At 47.3% G+C, this 20,841-nt stretch overlaps 1 protein-coding gene across 3 annotated transcripts in view; it reads right to left on the bottom strand.

The window, feature by feature from the left end:
* Klu (zinc finger protein klumpfuss) overlaps window positions 1-20,841 on the bottom strand; it is a 74,502-nt gene that overhangs the window by 28,821 nt on the left and 24,840 nt on the right. The gene's annotated exons all lie outside the window — the stretch shown is intronic.

The raw sequence follows: 20,841 nt of genomic DNA, 5'->3' as shown, positions 1-20,841 counted from the left end.
ATCGCTCTACTTGGAATTTTAAGAAATACCATCGCTCTGGTTAGAACTTTAAGAAGCACCACCGCGATGCTTGGAAATTTGAGGCGTACTATCGCGATGCTTGGAATTTTGAGGCGTACCATCGCTCTGCTTGGAATTCTGACAAGTACCATCGCTCTGCTTAGAACTTTGAGGCGTACCATCGCTCTACTTGGAACTTTGAGACACAGAAATTGCAAAGCACCATCACTCTACTTGGAATTCTAACAAATACCATCGCTCTGCCTGGAACTTTGAGAAGCACCATCGCTCTGCTTACAACTTTGAGGCGTACTATCGCTCTACTTAAAACTTCGAGAAGACCATCGCCTAGCTTGGACCTCTGAGACACAAAAATCACAAGGACACGCGACAAACAAATGCTCCACGAATTTTTCCCAAATCTCAACATTCTAACAAAAAAAAAAAACTCGCGATTAGAATCCCTTCATCCATCCCCAAAGCATCAATTCAACAAATTACCATTTCCAACCACTACTCCACGACGTCCAAATCGAACGCCAACCAATAACAGAAACCAACATCTACAAGTCACAAGCATTTAATCCGTCCACCCATCAGAAGGTTCCGTTTTCGCCTGTCGCTTGGTTCCACGGGTCTATCAAAACACTCTGACCCCAAGTCTCTCCGTCAGGCATGCTCGTAAGTTTCCGCGCGAAGAAACGCGGTTTGATTGCCGCAATAAAACCGTTTCGCGTGGTTTCCTTTCGTGGCGGCAGACACGGTGCGCGCGCTCCAACGACGCGCCATGGCGGCTCGCAAAAAAGCCAGAGAGAGAGAGAGAAAGACAGAGAAAAGAAGCAAAAAAAAAAAAGGTCGCGCAAGAACGAAGGAATCGAGTACCCGCGATTCCCCGTCAAGGATCGGTTGGCCAACTGTTCGACTCTCCGTGAGAGGCGGCACGGAATTCTGGGCCGTGGCTGCGCCCACGAGCGAGAACCGTGGCGGGGTGCGTTTCAGACACGCGTTACAATGTTCCATCCGCGAGGAAAAACGCGATCGACCGCGGTGCGCCGCGGTGCGCGAAATTTTTGCCGCGATAAAAATCGAAAGGACGACTCTGGCGACCGCAGAGCGTCGATACAATCGCGAGGGGGTCCTCCTGCGAGCCTTTCGACAAAAACAATTACAGTAATCGCACTTCCTCTGGCGGGCTCGACCAACAAATAGTCCAAGATCGGTAAACAGTTTCTGAACAATGGCTGGATCACGCTGTTACGCCAGTAGATAAGATAAATTCCGTGCTGCGATTTTTCTTCTTCTTCTTTTTCTTTTTTAGATACCAGTGTAGTTATTGTTGCAATTGTGACACGCGTTGTGTCTTTGCTCGAGAGATATTCTATCGATGCAGAATTTTTTCTATCCACTCGAGAAAGTTATCTATACAAATATCTGCGCGTTGTAAATTTTATCGCGGCTGGTTATCGACTCGCCATTGTGTTTTATCGTTCTCGATGGTTGTGTTATTAATCTGCGTGGGGTTTCTCAGTGATTCGCGCGGATGAAAAATTGTCGATCAAGCGTACTTTAATATTAAACGTACTGGCATTTTTTTATATTTAATATTAGTATAAGGGGTCATTTGAAAGATTGTGAAATAAACTTTGAGTTTTCTTAAGACGATACAAATTTTTGGCGCCTCTGTCGTGTAAGGAGATTCAAAAAATAGTTAGTTTCATTGGCAACCACGTTTCTCATTGTCTGGAAAATCACTTTGACTCTCATTTTGATTATCTTCTTCATCTGATTCACTTCATTTATTCGTCGAATTCTTTCCAACTCTCTCCTTGCAGTGAAACGTAAGTCCAAGTGAACGTAACAGAAATTAAAACTGATCTTTTAAGTCTAAGTTGTGTACTATCGTTTACGTAAAACTATCGTTTAAGTCTATACGCGCGATATCGTGTGTATTATTCAATCAAGTCCATTAGAAAATTCTGTGCAACACTAAACGTACATTTGACCCTTTATGAAATAAACTTTGATTTTTCTTAATCCTACAAAAATCTTTGGTGCCTTTGTCATCTACGGAGATTCAAAAAATACCCAATTTCAAATCACTTTGACCCTCACTTTGATCATCTTCTGGTATTGAATCTTCTTCACCTGAATTCACTTCATTCATTTGTCGAACTCTTTCCAACTCTCTTCAAATCTCTCTGAGAGAAATTGAAAGAGATTTTAGAACTAAAATTCCAGTTGGATAATTGCTGAAAAATGCTAAACTTCATATGGTGTCGATAAAACATAAGCTACGAGAAAAACAGGAAGCGAGCAATTGCAAAACCTGATGATACAAGAATTTCCAGAAAGTCAGCTGACAAAATAAGAACAAATTCACGAATTCGAAGTAAAATTTCAAAAGCTCGATGCGTTTACTGTTAAACGCTTGTCCCTGGCGATCGAGTCGCGATAACCGTACGCGTAGAGAGGCGGCGCGTTTAAACGCTCCCTCGCGAGCGTCAGGACGCGGAGAAAGGACGAGGCGGACGAAGAAGAAATACGATCGTGGGCGTTGGTAATTAAGAATATCGCCGTCGTGTCTGGACGGCTGTGATTTCGTAAGCGTCCAGTTTAATCGACTCGAATTAACGCGTTTTAATTACACACTGCGACTGCAGCTTCGTCCCACGAAGCATCCCTCGAGGATGTCATTGAGAGAGAGAGAAAGAGAGGGAAGAGTCGTGACATCGATCGATCCTGCGAGCAGCTTTATTTTTAATCGCGTGGCTGTCGCGAACTTCGTTATTACTTCACGCCACGATATCCATCGAGCGATCTGAGTATTTTTAAAGCTCCTGCCGCGTGGCTCGACGAGCCATCGAATCGCCGCGGCTAAATGCCCGCGACTAATTATCGCGTAAACCTGCCGCTAATTTATATATATTTATTTTTTTTTTATTTCTCTCTCTCTCTGTTCGTTCAATTTGTCTCGAGGAGATATGGAATTATAAGAGATATCGTTAAGATATTAAGATATTAAGCTGAACGAGGGATTCAATTACACCGTGTAAACGAACGAACCGACGAACTCGTGAACGAGAGTGTGCTTCGAAGGGATAACGGAAGAGCGAACGTTTTACGGCTCACACCTTCGCGAGGCGTAATTAAGCCTCGCGCGCATTCTGATTACGAGAGAATTATAATTATCCCGCTCGCCACGCGAGAGTTGACGCACCATCGAGATTTAAAGTCGCTCGAGAATTCTTTAAACCCCATTATTCCTCTTTCCATCGATATTAAAAGATCGCACGACGAAACGAAAGATCGTCACGATGTGGCGGAATTCAGAGTTCCACGCTCAGTGTGCGTGGATTTGGCAGGAAGTGTCTCTCCAATTGGACAGAACTACCCTTATCCTCGACCAACGGAGCCTCGATCGCAAGCCAGCTCTCTCTCTCTCTCTCTCTCTCTCTCTCTCTCTCTTTCTCTCGAGTAGTTAACGATCTCCATTCATCGACTTTCATCTCGCGTGCATCTTGGCCGGTTCGTTAATACCGAGAATTTATCGCTCGTGACGAGCTGGCCGCCGCTTTCGTTCGCGGCGCGAAACGGCGGAGGAGAGAAAGGCGGAGAGGATTCCGTGGCGGACGCTGTTACTTGCAACAAATTAAACAGCGGACCGTCTCATTAAAGTCCAGGCCTGTTGCTATGTAACGCGCCCTACGGACGAGACGTCCGCGTTCGCCAGCGCGGCGAAAAGTCCACGGGCCATTAACGCGGGGTAGTCGCCGTTATCAATCCTGCTGGTAATTATAGCTTCGATACGGCGCGTCGTTTTAAGGATTTGCGTTGCCAGAAAGAGAGAGAGAGAGAGAGAGAGAGAATTGTGGGTAATAGAGAACGTCTCTGTGTATTTTGTTTCGTATTCGTGGGATATAAGGAGATTCATCGTATTGCGGAAGGTGTCGAGAGTGGAAGTTTGTGTATGTGGGATTTGGGAAGAGTCGTGAGTGATGCTGGATGGAGTTTGAAGAGTGGAGATTGAGAAGTGCTAATGTGATGCTTGAGACTTTGAGACGTAGAAGTTGAGAAGTACCATTGAGATGTTTGCAAGTTTAGAGCTTAGAAGTCGAGAAGTATCATTGCAATGCTTGGAATTTTGAGACGTAGAAATTGAGAAGCACCTATCGCGATGGTTGGGACTTTGAAGAATGGAAATTGAAAAGCGCCATCGTGATGCTTGCAACTTTAGAGCTTTAGAAGTCGACAAGTGTAATCGCAATGCTTGGGACTTTGAGGAATGGAAATTTAGAAGCATTCATCACTCAGCTTGGAACATTGAGACGTAGAAATTAAGAACCACCATTGCGATGCTTGCAAATTTAGAGCTCAGAAGTCGAAAAGCACCCATCGCGATGCTTGGAACTTTGAGACGTAGAAGTTAAGAAGCACCATCGCGATGCTTGCAAGCTTAGAGCTCAGAAGTCGAAAAGCACCCATCGCTCAGCTTGGAACTTTGAAACGTAAAATTTACAAAGCACCATTGCTCTGCTTGGAACTTAGGGACATAGAAATTTCAAAGCACTACGGTTCTGCTTGGGACTTTGAAACGTAGAAATCTCAAAGCACCATGGCTCTGCTTGGGACTTTGAAACGCAGAAATCTCAAAGCACCACAACTCTGCTTGAGACTCTGAAACATAGAAATCTCAAAGCATCATCGCTCTGCTTGGGACTTTAAAACGTAGAAATCTCAAAGCACCATCGCTCTACTTGAGACTTCGAAACACAGAAATCTCAAAGCACCATCGCTCCGCTCTCAACGTCAACACCCACAACTCAACAAACCCCACTCACCCTCGATCACACCCAAAAGCAAAATCCACAAACATCAATCTAAAAAAATCGCCATCCCAAATAACTTCCAACTCATCCACGCATCGAAGGAGAAGCAACCTCGCGGCAGAGAAGCGACGAGAAAACAAGCCTCTCTCGCGAGGAGGAAGGATCGTGGCGGGGTTCTAAAACAGCGTAGGGACGCGAGGACAACAGAGAGAGAGACAGAGAGAGAAAGAGAGAGAGAGAACAGAGGGAGAACGCGAGGTAGTCGCGGTGCTCGAGACAGGTGCCACACGCTGGGGCGCCCACCGTACCCGGTTAATAGGATCTCGCTGGTCTCGCTGTCTTTCCGCACCCATGAGCCGTAGCGATAATCGTCGCATAAAGTCGGCACATTATTGCGTTATGGCGAACCGCGGCGATATCGCGGCCGTTCCACGGGGCCACGTAATGGTGGCCCCACGCGACGCCGTGGATCGTCCTCACGGCCCAAGAATTCCTGCCTCCGCGTCTCTAAATTGGCAGAAATAAACGCGCACGAGCGACGAAAAAGGACGGAGTCGAGGGACGGACGGTTTGCGAGACTCTCGAGCGTCTCGTCGATGACTTTCGTGAGCGTCGTTGATCGAGAATGCATTCGCGAACTCGTCACGAATTTTGACAGCGATTAGCAAGGGTAATTCGAGGATTTTTTACGAGAAAGAACGCAGTCGAGGGATGCTAGAGTTCGATTTGCGAGACTTTCGAGCGCCTCGTCGATGATTTTCGTGAGCGTCGTTGATCGAGAATGCATTCGCGAACTCGTCACGAATTTTGACAGTGATTAGCAAGGATAATTCGAGATTTTTTACGAGAAAAAACGGAATCGAGGGATGCTAGAGTTTGATTTGCGAGACTTTCGAGCGCCTCGTCGATGATTTTCGTGAGCGTCGATGATTTTTGTGAGCGTCGATAATCGAGAATGCATTCGCGAACTCGTCACAAATTTTTACAGCGATTAGCGAAGGTAATTCGAGAATTTTTTACGAGAAAGGACGCAGTCGAGGGACGGAGGGTTTGCGAGACTTTTGAGCGTCTCGTCGATGATTTTTGTGAGCGTCGATGATCGAGAATGCATTCGCGAACTCGTCACAAATTTTGACAGTGATTCGAGGATTTTTTACGAGAAAGAACGAAGTCGACGGATGCTAGAGTTCGATTTGCGAGATTTTCGAGCGCTTCGTCGATGATTTTTGTGAGCGTCGATGATTGAGAATGCATTCGCGAACTCGTCACAAATTTTGACAGCGATTAACAAAGGTAATTCGATTTTCTAGCATTTAAATCGTCTATTACCCCTTCTTTCAACTATTTATCAAATACAGATGCGAATTTGCGCTGCTGTTAACAGCTCTGATCCACTACAATGCAATTTTTACCATAACACTAGTTTTCTTCAGAAAAAGAACGAAGTTGCTGAGAAATTCTCTTGCAAGATCGAAAAGGGTTGCCACGCAAGGGTTGAAACCAAGCATAGCTACTTACACACGCAACAATCAACCACGTTGATCCTCTCGTTCGAAAGAAACCCAATTTCACAGCCACAAGCGACAAAGATAACACTCGATCGCAAGTAGCGACGAGCATCGATAAGATACGAGCAGTTCAAAGGTTCTCGTATCTCCTCCGCGAAGAAGAATCGCGATAAATCAGCGGATAAGATCGCGTGGAATCGATCGCGATCAAGATCGAGAAACGAGATAAAAGCTTCGATTCTGTGACGAGCGCGACTAATCGAATCGCGTCGCAGGGTGGCTCGCGCGGAACTTCTGTCGTGGGTGGCGGTTGCGAGCGGATTAGAAGCCCGCGCGTAGGCGCGAGGCGGCTCAATCGGGCGGTTTCGCGCGCGTTGGCGGACGCGTCGCTTTCTAAATCACTCTGTGCCGCCGCTTTCTCCCTTTTTCCGCTTGCTGGCGGTTCCCTCGCGCGCGTCCCTCGCGGCGACAATGTCCCGAACGACCGTCTATTTTCGAGAACGCGGAGACGTCGACCCCTCCCTGGGAATCGTAAACGCGTCAAAGTGAATCCATTAAAACGGCGGAACAGGTACCAACCCTGGCGTCGAGAACGCGGCGGCGAGTAAATCTTCGAGCGCATTCCAGAAGCGAATCCGGAAGTAGCGAAGGACCAAACGGAGATCGCGACGCGAGAGCTGCCAAGGATCCCTGTCGCGATCTCGCGCGTTGCTGCTGGCGTCCATTTCTTCTTCTTTGCGTCTTCCACGCGATAACGAGCTGTGCGTAATTTAGTTATCATCATTGGAGCTTTTAAACGCGAGTTAACGCGGTTTTGAAAGCTGATTGCAAGTCCAAATCTTCTTTAGTTATCATCGTTGGAGCTTTTATCTCGTTCTTTACGTCTTCCACGCGATTGCGAGCTGTACGTAACTCAGTTATCATCGTTGGAGCTTCTAAATGCAAGTTAACGCGATTTTGAAGTCCAAATCTCAAGAATAACTGATATCGTTTTCTGATAGCGAGGATATAAAATTGCTGGTATAATAGCGAGTTGAAGTGTTTGAAACGAGGAATGTGTGGTTTTGAAACAATCAGATCAGAATGAAGCAACTGCAATCAAAAAGCACGAATGCAAATGCAAAATTGACACACAGTATATCACATCAAGATTTCTAACGTAAAATCGAATCGATGAAACGAAGTTTCCACGCGAAGACAGTTGATATCTCGATAAAACAGCAGAAACGAAACAATTAGATCAGAATGAAGCTACCTCAACCAAAGAACACGAATCCAAATGACTAATCGACACACGATATATCACAGCAAAATTTCTAACGTAAAATCGAATCGATCGAACGAAGTTTCATTTCAAAGACAGTTGATATCTCGATTAAACGGCAAACAGGAACGAAAGTGAAACTGAAGGAAGTAACAGAGAGAAGCCTACGCGCGAACCTTCATCTCGCCCACCCTAAAGAAGAGAGAGAGTCACTCGCGACTCGCTTATCTCTCAATAACCACCAGGACAAGCCTGCTGCGACCTCCTAGATGGACTTTCGTCGTAAACCAAGCGTCGAGGAATCCCACGAATTCGAGGGTGCAAAGGATCGAGAGCCGATGCAACGATCGAGGGTCCACGAACGTTGGTGGGGGACGATAACGCGACGCCATCGAGGATCAAGACTTCACCCTCGCGTAATTAGCTGAGCCACGGATCCGTCTGCGTGCCAGGCTCGCGTCGAAAACCCTGCTGGTGGTTCTCAAGCGTCGTACAAACTCCAATTTCGTAAACGAAACGAGTGGAGAGTCGGTCGATCGGTTGGTCGATTGACCAGCGCAAATGAAACGTTTGAGAGACAGCACTGGGTCGAACGAATCGAGTTCGACGCTAAACGGATCGTTCCAGTTTCCGATTCGCTTGGAGAATCGCCAGATAAACGTGGCATCGAGCAGTGGGACCAGCAAACCCGCTGCAATGATCCACGACTATCGCGCGTCGATCTACTTCCGTGTCTGGTTAGCCGCTTCCCTTGCAGATTAGCTCGAGGCGTTCTTATCGTGGAAGGACGTGGTCGAAACGCATCCGGGGGTTCGACGAGAAAAAGAAACGGGGAAATACCAAGTTCGAGTTGACCCAGAACAACATCCAACGCGCTCGAAATGGTCGAGCGAGTTCGCGTTTAGAAACGAACAGCTGTGCGTTGGTACCGCGAGTTTCAATCGATGCTAAAATCGTCAGAGAAACGAGAGAAGGTTCAAAACGGAGGATAAAGGTTCTCACAGGTGTGGACCAGATTGAGAACCACTCGAGAAGAAGAAGGGTCCACGAGGATCCAGATGACGACGAGACTTTTAGGAAAACGACCTACTTCGCTCGTTTGCATCGGACCCGAGGCGGTGCCTTCTTCTTCGCCGCTTCTTCTCGTTCTTTTTTCTCCCTTTTCCTCTTCCACCAGGTTCCCTTCAGGGCTGCAGGTAGCTGAGATGACGTAATTCGACGGGCCAATCGTCGCAAAGGGTAAAGTCCCGAGCGAGAGGGCAGAGATCGAGGTGGCTTCTCTTATTCTCGCGGGACCCAGGCGCGAACCAACGCGAGAAAAAGGAAGGGGGCGAAGGAGTCGCGCGCGTGCACGTTGCGCTCCTCTCGAACTGGGGTCGAATCGAAGTCGTAACCGCGCGAGAGAGACTCGTGTCGAGAGTATCGTCGACGATAAAGATCGATACGCGTTATCCGTCTTCTCGCGCGGATTAATCTACATTGTAGAGCGCGATCCGATCGAACGTAAATCACGATCGATGAAGATATTCTCGCGGCTGGATCGAGGGAGAAAAAAAAGGGGAGCGAGGCGTCGTCGCGCATAAAACACGATCGCGACGTCGATTAAAGCGAATCTGGAATGTCCATCGGGTGAGCTTGGTTTAAATTGATGGTTATCAATTTATTCTGATTTTAATTTCGCCTCTCGCGAGGATAATTGTGTTACGCCTATTTCCTATTTCAATAACAGCCTCTGCTGGTCTGCGTATCGCGTCGAGGGGCGACGGCGCGCAGAGGAAATCGGAGATTAATCGCGCTCGTTCGAAGCACGCACGTGTAATTAGAAAAACATTCAGGTAGCGTTAGAGAGAACGCTTCCGTTGCCTGTTTTTTTTTGCTCGTCGCGTGCATCGAAATTTCAGAAAATCAACGAAAACGAACCGATCGCGGACTGTTCCACGCGGGAACCTGCTGCAACGGAAGTTCAGCTCGTTTCCTATTAAATAACGAGAAACAGAGCTACGCGAGTTACTTCGAGCAATCGTGACGGTCGCTGGTAATTGGTGAACTATTCGAAAGCGATAAGAAACGTGCACTTCTGATCCATAGCGTGTCTCTCTCAGAGCACGGTAAACACAGGAAGCCCACCTCTCGAGTATTTGCCTAATTGCCGCTGAATAGCCAGCTGGGAAATTCATTTTCGAATGGTGCGCGTACGTGGATTCCTTCTCTCTTTCTTTTTCTCTCCCTTTTTACTGATTCTTCTGTTCGTCTACCGACGAAACGTGTCTTGATGATTAGCACCAATTACGCGAGTTACTGGCAGCGCGTGGTCGGCGCGAGTGTTCACAATTATACCCAGCGAGCGCGCGGAACGGATACGCGCAGCGCTCTTTTATACAGCTTTCGTGCGTTTTCGAATTCTCGCCACTCTGTTTTCTCTGCACACGTCGAAGCGATAAGTGATGGAGAAAAAAATGGTGAAAAAAGAAGCAGGCGACGAGTCCACGCGTGTCGCGAGCCATCGCTTGAACGGAGTGACACGCGTGCTCGAAGAACAGCTTAAGAGGATCGAGAGGAGTCGTTCGAATCGACGCGAAACTGGAAATATCCTCGCGATCGTCAGTGTCCGTGCAATTTATTCGCTTATCCGAACGCGAACTTCCAGCGTCGATATAAATCGTCGCGCGGCTACCCAAAGTTGGCTCGCGCAGCTTTTATATAATAACCGGTTGCAATCGGCTTCATTACCGCGAGCGGACTTAATCGACGACGCTCGACGGCTGCGTTCCTCGACACAGGAACTGGTTCGCGCGTACGCAAAGCTCCGCCATTTCTACCCTCGTTTTCAGCGAGAGATCGAGAGGAATCGAGCGGGCGAATCGCGAGAGACGTCGCGATTTATCGTCTCGACGATCTATCGCGACGCGTTCCTCTGTTTTTCTCTCGCGCGTGACAAAAGCGAGCGAGCCACGAGGAGGACGATTTAATCGATAAATCGGACGAGCGACCGTGAAAATCCGTCGCTGGATTTTTTTCCTGAAAACGCTCGATAATTATCGAGACGAGAGGGGACGAACGCAGCGCTGAAACGCTCGCGCGCAGCCAGGGGGTTAATAAATTGTTATTAAACCGTATCCACCCTGAAACGGGTCGATCAGAGATAAACGCCAATTATTTCTCAGTGGATCCAATATCTTAGGCCACAGACTTCCAGCTTGATAATTATCATCTGATTTATCGCGGTCATCCGTGGCGCGCGAATTTGATTTAAACCCTACCTCTGGCTGAAATCGTGCGAGACAACTGGCGTCAAAACCGGACGTCCTTCGTTGCTCAGTAAAAAAAACAAAATACGAAAAAAAAGCCAATGATCCACTATAAAAAAAGAAGGATAAATAGAAGACACGAGGAGATAGAACGAAAAGAGATAGCAAAGAAGCTTGAACAGTGGCTCTAGTCTCGAACTATCGAGGATCGATACCCTCTTGTTCGACTCAGAGGCGCAGGAAGGTGCCTTTTAAAGGTAGCGCGCTTCGTCGCTCAGTAAAAAAACGAAATACAAAAAAAAGCCAATGATCTACTGTAAAAAAAGGAGGATAAATAAGAGACGCGACGAGATAGAACGAAAAAAAATAGCAAGGAAGTTTAAACAGTGGCTCTAGCCTCGAACTATCGAGGATCGACACCCTCTCGCTCGACTCAGAGGCGCGGAAATTTGATTTAAACCCTACCTTTAACTAAAATCGTGCTCGACAACCGACGTCAAAACCAAACGTCCTTCGTCGCTCAATAAAAAAGAGAGCCAACGATCCACTATGAAAAAGGAAGGCTAAATAAAAGACGCGACGAGATAGAACGAAAAGAAACAGCAAGAAAGTTCAAACAGTGGCTCTGGTCTCGAACTGTCGAGGATCGATACCCTCTCGTTCGACTCAGAGGCGCAGGGAGGTGCCTTTTAAAGGCGGCGCGCAGCATAATGGAGAGACGGGACATAAGGCGAAGAAAAACCGTGCGCAGGAATATGGAGGCCTCGTACCAAGCACACTGAGAGACTGCGGAGGAACGAGGCGAAGAAGTAGCGGCGCAGAGAATTTATTACCGCGCGATACGCGGGTTGGGAAGGACCCTTTGGTCCCTGAGCGCAGAGGAGACCAAGCACGAGCAGTTAGGGCACCAGCAGCGAACAAATAACGGGGTGGTGGGAGGGCCAAGGTACCTACAAATGAGGAGCGAGAGGGAGAGGAGGAAAGAAAGAGAAGAAGAAGGTAAAACAAGCGAGACGATGGGCAAAGGTCCACGAGCTGTGGTAACAGGTGTAGTGGACTCGAGGATCGTTCTCTGCACCTGAGAGGGCCACGCGAAACTCGTCGATAATATCGTTAATAGCAGGATCTCTTCTTTCCACGCGTGTGCCAGGTGAAGATAAGGATTAATTAAAAAAAAAAGAAGGACGCCTCGTAGGAGTGCGCGTCGGTTCCGCGCAGCGCAAGTAGGCGAGCGATCTCGATACGAGGCAAATCTGACACGAGACACTCCGCCAACGTGAACACTGCGCGGTTTATTTAAAGGCGGACACACCCGCGGCTGAGTCGCGATTTTTCTCGATCGAAAGATTTCCACGCGAGACAGGTGTCGCGATCAACAGCCTCGCGAGTAACCAGCGCGTTAACCCGCGTTCGAACGCCTCCCCTGGGAAGCACTGGTCGAGAAAGCGTCCTTCGCAAGCGTCCAGCTCGAGTACAGCGAGATCAGACTGATCGATAACGCTCTCGTCTGCATGGAATGGAAACTCGAGGGTCTACAGGACACGGCTGTTCTTCATTTTCGGTCCAGAAACGCGTGGTTGGCTATCATCGACGCCTCTCGACAGGGCACTTCCGCTGGGACCAATCCACCTGCCCACGCGTGGTCGTTCGCGGCGCGCGAGCCAAGAAGAAGGGGTCGCAGCGTGAAAAAGGAGGATCGTTGCGAGAGAAGATCGCAGAGGACGAGCGGACAAGAGCCACGAGGATTAGAGGAGGCAGCAACGAGCGTTGGACGGTGTCGCTGGGACTCGTTAACTCCAGTAGCAAGTAGCTTCGTCGAGTTCGCGATTGCGACAGGTATGTACATCTACTTAACGACAGGCCAGCCCAGCCCAGCTACCTGTTCGCGCGCGTGGAGAGTGATCGTTCCTCCTCTAGCAGGCTGTGGATCGTTCAGCGTGTCGTTACGAGGCGCGAGTAACCGCGAAACAGGGGTACCAAGGCCCCAGGATGGAATAACCGGACGAGAGACCTTCTTTTCTGACGATACGCACCGAATCACGGTTTATTAAGCGAACCAGGGCTCGATACTCGCGTCGCATAAAGACGACACTATCTACGCTGGCGTCCAGTCGATATGAATTTACGCGCAGGAAGACGCGCGTCGTCGATCGAGCGGGACTCGATCTATCTGGGGGACGGTAATCGGTGGCCTCGCTGTTTTTATCTGAATCCACGGCGTTGGCGAGCAGCCGTAAAACTCGACAGAACTAAGTCCAGCGGTCGACTGTTACCCTTTCGACACTGTCAGTGGTGAACGTTCTCCACGAGGACGAGATATTTCGTATGCAGATTGCCGCGCGATCGCGAGGCGGACGATTGCGTTCTGGAAAATGGGGAGCTGGGTTTAAACGATACGGACTCTGGCGAGGCGTTCTTTCGAATTGGATCGTTCGCGCGTCGACGTGCTCGATGTGATTTAAACGCGTCTGTCGTGCTGTTCGTTTCGATGACGATGCACGTACGCGTCGAGGACAGAGAATTTATGCGATACCTCGCGTAAACGTCAGCTGATCGATCAACTGCTTATTGCATTGTGTTCTATGTCGATTAAAATGGGATTGTTCGCTGAGACAGTCGAGATAACGTCGCGATTAGGATCGAGATTGTGTGGAAAGGTTTATTTGTGTGTATGAAGGAGCGTATTGCTCGAAGGGAAGCGGAGAAAGATGACTGGCGAGGCGCGAAAGGGTTCGCCTGGGATCGCACGTGTGCGGCGCTTGCCTGCAGCCTCTGAAACGAGATGCGCGCGGCCTTGAACTCCACCAGCCAGGGTCGATCGATAGGCGCCACGCGCCTCTCCTGACCTATATAAACAGCAGGAATTCCGGGAGAAAGCGCTGCACTGGGAATACCCGCTCTTCTCGCGATCGCGCGAACGCGTTCGATGTAAAACGCCACCCCAATCGCGTGTGTTTGAGGGACGCGCTTCTGTCGCTGGATTTAAAGCGTCGTCATTCAACCTGCGACTTTAATATTCGTCTTTAATAGCGTACGTTCACTTAAGAAAGAACCACGCGAATTTTTATCGAGATTCTCACTACCATTGGAATTTAAACGTAGATTTCTATCGTTACTTGTTGAGATATCGAGTTTAGTAAGAATTTAGTAGGAAGAATAGAGTTTTCTTGAAGAAGCACGTTGTGGAAACTTTAATATCCATCTGTAGTAGCGTATGATCGCTTAAGAAAGAACTATGCGAAGTTTGATTGAGATTCTCACTGCCATTGGAATTTAAACTTAGATTTCTATCGTTACTTGTTGAGATACTGAGTTTAGTAAGAATTTAGTAGGAAGAATAGAGTTTTCTTAAAGAAGCACGTTGTGGAAACTCAAACATCCATTTGTAGTAGCGTACGATCACTTAAGAAAGAATTACGCGAATTTTGATCGAGATTTTCACTGTCATTGGACTTTAAACTTAGATTTCTATCGTCACTCGTCGAGATATTGAGTTTAGTAAGAAGAATACAGTTTCCTCAAAGAAGCGCTGTGGAAAATTCGTGAATGAAACGCATAAGTCAACGTCGATTTTCAACCCTTCCAAGCACCCTTTCTCGATCGTTCAGAGCTGTCGCAGACGAGAGATATCAAAGGGAGATCGCCTCGTCCCAAGTCGATCGCGTTCGCCAGCTAACGATCTGACGTGGACGATAATTACTCTATTAATACATTTAATAAGAATTTAGTAAGAAGAATAGAGTTTTCTCAAAAAAACACGCTGTGAAAAATTCGCGTGCGAGTCAACGTCGATCTTCATCCGTTCCAAGTCGATCGCGTTCGCCAGCTAACGATCTAGCGTAAACGTTAATTACTCTATTAATACCTTTAATAAGAATTTAGTAAGAAGAATAGAGTTTTCTCAAAAAAACACGCTGTGAAAAATTCGCGTGCGAGTCAACGTCGACTTTCAACCCTTCCAAGCACCCTTTCTCGATCGTTCAGAGCTGTCGCAGACGAGAGATATCAAAGGGAGATCGCCTCGTTCCAAGTCGATCGCGCTCGCCAGCTAACAGGCTGGCGTGGGCGTTAATTACTCTGTTAATACCCGTACGAGCCAGTGGGAGTGTTACAGAAGACGTGGGCTCGAAACGTAGACAGATACGAGGCAGCTATCGCTTCGCTCGGTTGTTCGTATACCGCGATACTGGCGCAGATACGCTCCTCATTTTTGCCCAGCCTGGTTGACACAAAACCACCCGTGTCTCCCGACATACCTGTCCGCCAATCGATATCGAGCGATACGAAACTTCGAGCGATTTCACGCGCGTTGCCAGGCGTGAATTTCTGTCGATTCGATCGCGAGCCTCGCGGAAAGATCGAACTTCTCGATCGCGTTTCCGCTGCGAATCGCAAGACAAACTTGCCAGGCGTGGATTTCTGTCGATTCGATCGCGAGTCTCGCGGAAAGATCGAACCTCTCGATCGCGTTTCCGCTGCGAATCGCAGAAACTTACACTTGTCGCGCGACTTTCGCAAAACGAGCGACAAGAACGCAGTTTAAATCGAAGTCGTTGGAGAAAAAGCATCGAAATAGAATCGATTGAAGAGGACAGTTAAAACGGTGGAATCGCGCGTGGAGAGTTAACGATTTTCTATAAATCGGCTGGCGTCGTTTCCGCGAGAGAAGGATACACTCCGATTATACGCTGGACGACCCAGTAACGCTGGGACCGCGGTAAAAGTAGCGATAAAAATGTCAAACTTCCTCCGCCTCTGTCGTACAGTGGGTGAGAGTCGAGAAAGAGAGAGAAAGGGAGATAGTTCGCTCGATAAAATAATTAATTAAACGGACACCGACGCTATCCGGGGGCCCTCGTTAAAAACGGTCGATCATTAACCAAAAATAAGGCTCGTCGTAAAATCTGCATAATAACAAGGTTCGCTTAAATACCGTTTCGTCGTGGAGAGGCTCGCGAGATCGTCGATGAGAGACCATTCGCGAGAAGGCGGCTGTAAACAGACGACGACGACGCACCTTGCGCTCTTCGAATCGTTAACCATCCGGCAGGGTGATAAATCTCGTTTCCTCGAAAAGGCTGGAATCGTGGCATCATCCGGAGACGGGTCGAGCTTCCGTGGACGCGCAGATATTGATTCGAGCGTAGCCACGAGCCATCCCAGGCGTGCGATCTAACCAACCTGCTGCGCGGGGATGAGATTCACGGTCAAGGTCGACGCGGAGCAACCCCTGCGCGAGCAGCTCTCGACGCATCCCTCGCTCAGCGACGCTTCACGGTTTGGTTAACTGCTCTGTGTAGCTTGTCGTGCGTTATCGTCGCCTCCATCTTCGTTGAGAACTCTTTCTGAGCGACTTTGCGAGAACACTGCTAAGCATAGAGAGAGAAAAAGAGAGGAAAGAGTTCCAAATGAGAGATTGAATAATGGAAAACTGAAGATATTGAAGAGTTAGAGTTCCAAACGAGAGATTGAATAGTGGAAAACTGGTGATATTAAAGAGTTCCAACTCTCTCGCATTTGCAAGAACACAGCTAAGCATAAAGAGAGAGAGAAAGGGAGAAAAGAGTTCCAAAAGGGAGATTGAATAATGGAAAACTGAAGATATTGAAGAGTTCCAAACGAGAGATCGAATAGTGGAAAACTTGCATCATTTCTCTCGCGTTTGCAAGAACACAGCTAAGCATAGAAAGACAGAGAAAAGAGTTCCAAACGAGAGATTGAAAAATAGAAAACTGAAGACATTAAAGAGTTCCAAACGAGAGATGAGAGCTCGAATAACGAAAAACTGAAGATATCTCGTATCGAGCGGCGAATTATGAAAGAGTAGAAGAGAGTAGGGCTCGATCCGCGCTTCGTGACGCGTTTCATCTTCCTCGTTTTTTCTTTTTCCTTCTCAAGAGAGAGGGGCTGGATTAGCATAACGGTGAAACGGTCGACGTCGCCTCTTACACGCGGTCAGGAGAATTTACGCCGCGTCCCACCACGGACAGATTCACGAGGACAATAATTCGACGGCGTATCCGTGAGGCCCCTCTCGCGAGGGCCTCGAGGACACTGAAATCGAGAGAGGAATAGGCAGCGCGCGCGCACTTTACGCAAGCCGGTAATTTCCACATAATTCCTCGACGAAGATCGACCAGGGACAACCTGGGGATAATATATCGTCAAAGGGGACCGGTCGTATGTTAACCAGCGTTACACCTGCGAGCCGATGAGGAAACCTCATGGCCAGCCACCTACGCGCGGCTACGTCCACGAATTAAGTGGACGAGGATTCACACGGTTCTGCTTTCGTCTATCCCTCTCTCTCTCTCTCTTCCTTTCTCTCTCTTCAACCAGTTAACTGTGGAATTTTGTTTCAAAAGATCAGCACAGGGTGCGGAATCAAAGACGAGCAACGACGTGTACACACGTCGAACGCAGAGCAAATGATTCTATTACACATTTTACGAAAAATTTTTATTCGTCAAATAAACTAACAATTCGTTTCTGAATACGTTATTCTCACTAGAAGATTATTAAACAAATAATAAAATAATAAGCAAGAAAAATTGAAGACAGCAAGAATAAACAAGGGAAATAAGAAAATAATTTATGCATTGGTAATATAAAGGCAAAATAATATTCCTATTACTTTTTATTGAGATTTCGAGCTTTTATAGTGAATGGTAATTTTTTTATTTTAGACGACGAGTGTACGCGTCAAACGCACCGCAGTAGAGATTTCGTCTGACGAGTATACACGTCGAACGCAGGGCAAATGGTACTTTTATACATTTGACGAGAAACGAGGAAGGTTCACATTTTTATTCGTCAAGAAAAACTAACAATACGGGTTCTGAATACGTTATTCTTACTAAAATCTTGAAAATTGTCAAAAAATAATAAAATACATGAGCAAGAAAAATTGAAGACAGCAAGAATAAACAAGAGAAATAAGAAAATAATTTATGCATTGGTAATATAAAGGCAAAATAATATTCTTATTATATTTTACTGAGATTTAGAGTTTCATAGTGAATGTTACAAAAGCTTGAAAGTTATTAAACAAATAATAAAATATTAAACAAGAGAAATAAGAAAATAATTTAGTATAAAAGCAACGTGCCATCAAATAATGTTCTTATTACATTTTATTGAGATTTTGAGCTTTTATAGTGAATGGTAATTTTTTTATTTTAGACAACGAGTATACACGTGAAACGCACCGCAGTAGAGATTTCGTCTGACGAGTATACACGTCGAACGCACTTAACTGGTTAACAGATCCTCTATCCAGTGTTTCTTTCGTTCGTAACTCCAAGCAGATCCGTGTTTTCGCGCTGTTAGACGGTACATTAAGTCCCACCAAGCTTAGCATTGAAGATCGCATCGCGTTGGCATCAGAATGTCCATTCTCAGGCTTGTAGGAGTAATTACACGTTCTGTTTCCTCGTCGAAATTAGTTTTCTGATATCCGCGACGAGCATTGTAGGAGTTGATGAGTAAGAACGTCTGACGCGAGTAATTGCTCGATAAGCGTGGAAAAATGATACACGAAAGAGTCGCGAGGTGATAGCGTTGAAGCTGAATGAATTTTGCGAAGATTAGATTAATTGTGCCTCGATTTCGAGTTACTGAATCGTCCTTATCCTCTTATCGAGAGTTAGCAGGCTTCTTTGAACCTGTTTCCTTCGTTTCTGGCATCTGTGAGAACGCGAGAAAGGAAGAGGACTCTATCGACATTCAACCAAGTAATTGCATGACAAGTGTGAAAAAATAAAACATGAAAGAGTTGCGAGGTGATAACGTTAAAGTTGAATGGAATTTTGCGAAGATTAGATTAATTGTGCCACGATTTCGAGTTACTGAATCGTGCTTAACCTCTTATCGAGAGTTAACAGGCTTCTTTGAACCTGTTTTCGTCGTTTCTGGTATCTGTGAGAACGCGAGGAAAGAATCCATCGACGTGCAACCTAAATTTCGCGGCTGGCCACGACTTGGGTCAAACGTTTCACCCGTGCTTTCTTTCATAGACGCGTCGCTGGGTTCATTTAGCCATTAGTCTAACAATGCGCAAGCGCGTTCTTTATGTGGCGTCCACATTCGAAGCGTAATAGCCCGTGGCAGGGAGGCGCGAACGCGACTCAGGTCGCAATTTGCATGGCGCGTCTCTCTTTTTCAAACGCGACGCGACGCGAGGCGACGCGACGCGCACGACACGCGCGTCTTTTGTACGCGCAGGTGACAATTCATCGGGGCGTCGCGCATCATCGAGATTTGCCCTCGCGGTCGATTAGCATAATAGCCGATCATTACGCGCGCCGTGGCCCGATTTCCGTGGGCGGCGCGCGCGTTCGAAATTGCGCGTGCAACGGGCCCAACTTGTTGCGAATGACAAAAGAGATCGAGGCTGATCGCTCGAAGCGGATCAAAGTGATTATCTGAGACGAACCACGCGACAGAGCCGTCTTTCTACCCTCGCGAGTACACTTTCGACGCCAAAATGGTCCTCGAATAGACGAAGGCGGTGGCTTTTATTCAGAAAATGCTATCCAACTATCCTCAATCGCGCAAAGTTCGTTATTCTGTGCGAATAATCGCTCGCATGGATCAAAGTGATTATCTGAGAGGAACCTCGCGACAGAGCCATCTTTCTACCCTCGCGAGTACACTTTCGACGCCGAAATGGTCCTCGAATAGACGAAAGCAGTGGCTTTTATTCAAATAATTCGATGCAAAGAACAAAAAAATGTCATCCAACCATCTTCAATCGCGCAGAGTTCGTTATTCTGTGCAAATAATTGCTCGCATGGATCGAAGTAATTATCTGAGAGGAACCTCGCGACAGAGCCATCTTTCTACCCTCGCGAGTACGCTTTCGACGCCAAAATGGTCCTCGAATAGACGAATACGGTGACTATTATTCAAAAAACTGCAATCCAACTATCTTCAATCGCGCACAGTTCGTTAGTCTGCACGATTTCCTCGCGTCGCGACGAAGTTCCACGCTGCAACAGGTAATTTCGTTCGCGAGGCTGTGCAAATAGATCGTCCTTAGCTGGCGCTCGCGAAGCTGCAGATACTTTCGAGCGAGAAATTGCGGTCGAAATAGTAATTGCGAGGAGTGTAATACGTCGAAGAAGCGGAGTTCAGAGCCGCGCACAGAGGCAGGGCGGGAACAGACATCCCCACGAAGCGCAACGCGCGATCCAATTTCCATCTCGTGTCAAGTCCCGCGTGCGTACCCGCTATTTACCGCTGCCTACCGAGCGGATATCGTTAAATCGTTAAATCAGCAGCCATTACGATATCGACGACGATCAGTGACCGTCATCTCTGAGAGCGTTATCGTGGCTCGTCCTTCGCGACGCGGCCACGATTGGCCAGAGAGATCGGCATCGATACAGGGCGAGATCTCGTCGAATCGCCGCGCGGATTAAAATGGTGGACGCCTCGAAACCGCGTGCACCCATGGCGGGGCTTTACAGATCTTTCTGCTGATTCTTCTCTTCTTTCTATTCTCTCGAGAATGTCGAGAACATCTCATCGAATCACTTACTCTTCACGCGAACTCTCGTTCTTCTGCTATTAATTTGAAGCTCGCATAGAAACTTTCAACTGCGAGCACCCATGGCGGGGTTTTACAGATCTTTCTGCTAATTCTTCTCTTCTTTCTATTCTCTCGAGAATGTTGTATCATTTATCGAACCACTTACTCTTCACGTGAACTCTCGTTCTTCTATTTGTCTGAAGCTCGCATAGAAACTTTCAATTGAGAGAATTTCGAAAAAGCAAACGATAGATTCACCAAAGAACTCTTAATCGCGACCCTCCACTCACTAACGAATCCATCGACGCGCCTCAAACTCGTTAACAGATCTTCGTTACAGTATCAGAGAGATTCTTCTACTATTTCTCTGAAGAAACTTTCAACTGCGATCATTTCGAAAAAGCAAACGATAGATTCACAATAGAACTTTTAATCGCAAACACCCCTCTCGCGACCCCCTCTT

This window comes from Xylocopa sonorina, chromosome 18 (assembly GCF_050948175.1).
Source record: "Xylocopa sonorina isolate GNS202 chromosome 18, iyXylSono1_principal, whole genome shotgun sequence".
Taxonomy (NCBI): Eukaryota; Metazoa; Arthropoda; class Insecta; order Hymenoptera; family Apidae; genus Xylocopa; species Xylocopa sonorina.
Note: the sequence above shows the minus strand (reverse complement) of the source record. Positions and strands in the feature narration are given on the sequence as shown.